The sequence below is a fragment of the Egretta garzetta genome, unplaced genomic scaffold, assembly GCF_000687185.1.
Source record: "Egretta garzetta isolate BGI_Z169 unplaced genomic scaffold, ASM68718v1 scaffold133, whole genome shotgun sequence".
In the NCBI taxonomy this organism is placed as follows: Eukaryota; Metazoa; Chordata; class Aves; order Pelecaniformes; family Ardeidae; genus Egretta; species Egretta garzetta.
This window is the reverse complement of record NW_009259111.1, coordinates 3,875,425-3,878,445: the sequence shown is the minus strand read 5'-3', so window position 1 is coordinate 3,878,445 and position 3,021 is coordinate 3,875,425.

Sequence of the window (3,021 nt, the reverse complement as noted above, 5' to 3'; positions counted from 1 at the left end):
AGGCCGCCTCTCGCTCCCGGCCCTGGGCCGGCTGCTGCCCCCGCAGCCGAGCGGCACCGGCCCCACTAACACTTCTCACGCCCGTGCCGGGCGCTGACCTCGCTGGCTTCGCACGTTTGTTTCCACTTTTCCGCCCTTCTGGGTTTTAGGAAACGATTAGCGTCGTGGCTTCCCAGCAGGAGCTGAAACCCCCGCGGCGGGGTGCGGTGCAAGGCTGCGCCCTGCCTCTTAACGCGAACAAACCCGGGGCTTTGCCTTGGCTCCTGGGAATGTCGCAGGCTGCTGGCTTGCGGGGGGCCGCCGGCTTGGGCCCAGCGGCAGCAAACGTTGTCGATGCTTAACACGGAGCGTTGGCCCCGACCCACTGAAACAGGTGTCAGAACTTGGGTAATGAAAGGCATGAGTAAGCCATGAACTGAACGCAGCCTGCAGCTAACGTGTATGGATTATTTCCATAGCTTCTGATAACTTTTTTTATTATAAATTCACACTCTTGAATTTGGAGCTTTCTGTAGACTGTAGACCCTTTTCCAGGTTTATTCTTCCTTTTTTTTTTTTTTTTCTGGTGACTATATTTGCTGTCTGTTTTACCTTCCTTCCATTGTTTTTCTTCCCTTTTCCCTCTTCCTATCGCTGTTACCTTTTTTTCTGTTCTTTTCCCTTTCCCATCTGCTGCTGCCTCTCTCCCCATCATTCTTCAGGTTTGCGTATCTTATAACAGAAGCTTTAGAAGCTGCCCATACCAGGTGAGAAACTGTCTCAGATGAAAAGGGGCCTTTTCTGACTGCTTTGGGAAGTCTGTTAACAGTAAGTCATTAAACAGATCTCTTTTCTGCCTTTGTAATTTGTCCCTGTGGATTGTATTTCTTGCTGCAACAAGTGTTTCATTTCTAATGAAATGATGGAAAACTAGTGATGTTTTCACTGAGAATTCTGTTCTCCTGTAAATGTTGCAGGGAGAACATGTATGAGAGAAAACAAAGTGAGACAGAAAAGATATTCTTTAACTTCAGAACAGCCTTTTCCCAATACCCCCAAACAGATTTTTAGAATTATGTGCTAGCCTCAGCCCATCTGCTCTGAATTCACCGTGCACTTGGCTTTGGTGCACTTTCTCTGATCCAGATTACATTAATGGAGGTAGAGAAAGTAGATCAAAAGCAACAGGAATCAGTTTACACAACACGCATTTTAATGTAATTCTTTGCCTACCAAATGGGCTGCCCACTTTCTTCATTTTCCCTTAATGCCACAAGTAGCAAACGATAACTTAAACTAGTTTAAAGCTAATTTAGATGCAATTTGATTTCTTGCTAGGAAAGATTTCATTATCCAAAACTAATAAACAGTCGTAATTGTACCATCTTTTAATATGACATATTTGAAGTAATAGAAACTTTGGAGCCTTCTCATAAATTTTCTGATTATCAAACTTCCAGTTTTGGAGCATGGCATAGCTTTGTGGGTTGGTTTTGTTCACTTTGTATTTATGCACAGGAATTCGTGTAACAGAGCAGACTAAAAGCCCACCAAGTTTGTTATCCTTTCTGCGGTGTGTCCTTTACCTGATGATTCAGGGCAGTTTTTGCATCACCGAATGAAGTTAATTTCACAATATTTTGCTACATGGAGGAGTTTCTGACTCCTGGAGAATTTATCTATATGATAAAAAAAGTCACTTTCTTTCAAATGGACATAACTTTTGGCTTCTAAAATATCTATTCCTGTAAAGTCTTCTAGAAGGGATTGATGTATATCAATGATTGTTACAATGCAAGTGTAAATTTAAAGGAAACATACATGGTATTTTATGTGTCCTTTAAATTTCATGTATTTCCTTCTCTTTCCAAATATAAGACAATTTTGGTTTGCATATACAGGGAAGAAATTCTATAGCTGTGTGTCTAATGCTTGGATAGAATAGCTTTTCAATATTGTGTGGTACCGGAACTTATCTTAGGTAGAAGACAAATGGTTTGTGTACAGGTAGTTGCATTTCTAAGATAAAATTGTTTTCTGAAAACAGTTTTTCTATTTGTTTGCACACAGGCTTAAAATGCATTGCTCTCTTCTTCCTGACACCTGATATGAGAAATGGGTAGTGTACATACCGTTGAAATGTTCCGATACAGCAAAGTTATCTTCTGAAATGGGTAAGAGCAATTTCCAAAGGAAGTGGTGTAGCTTACAAAGGTTATCACACAGAAATAATAAAACAGATTCCAGTTTGTATTTGGCAGTATGGATTTTTTTGTCATGCCTTTATACATATTCATACAAGTTTCCACTGTGTTGGAAGGAGGAGCAGGTAAGCTACCTGTGCTTACATAAACCTCATTCTCTCTGGAGTCATGGGGCAAAACTGATTCTGCACGGAGACTAAGGGAGACGTAGGTTTACAGGTCTCCTCCGCTTGCTTCCAGCCTTGACTGCAGATGTCTTTATTACTGTGAACTACATTAGGGAAAGTGGGAGAAGAACCAGCCCCAGACAAAATTACCTAAAAGAGATTAGTCTGAAATAGGTTCCTTTTCAGGTACTCTGGGCTTGATTCTTCGGCAGTTACTCACAGTAGGTATGTCGGAGGCTATGTTTGTAAGCAGCAATGTTGTTAGTGGGAAAGGCTGGTGGACATCGGACTTAGTGATACATCAGATTCACCCTCCTAACCTAAACATAAAAAAAAAAAAAAAAAATCTTATTTGCAGTAGAGCAATTTATTGAAGCAAATTATTCTTTTTTTTTTTCCCCTCCAGGTGCTAACATGCTTTAAATTTCACATCTTCCTTCTTCTCTTAAATAGTAAGGCTAGTGACATGCATACCTAGAAATACAAAAGAGAAGTTTGGGTGAGCTCTGTGCTGTATGAGGAGCGCCAATTGTAAAAGTCAGCCCAGGGACACGGTGCACGGTGGTCAGTGCAAGGCCAGGTAACACACCGCGGGGGGGGGGGGGGGGGGGGGAAACACCTTTTTTTTTTTTTTTTTTTTTTTTTTTTTTTTTGGTTTGGGCTTAAAAAAA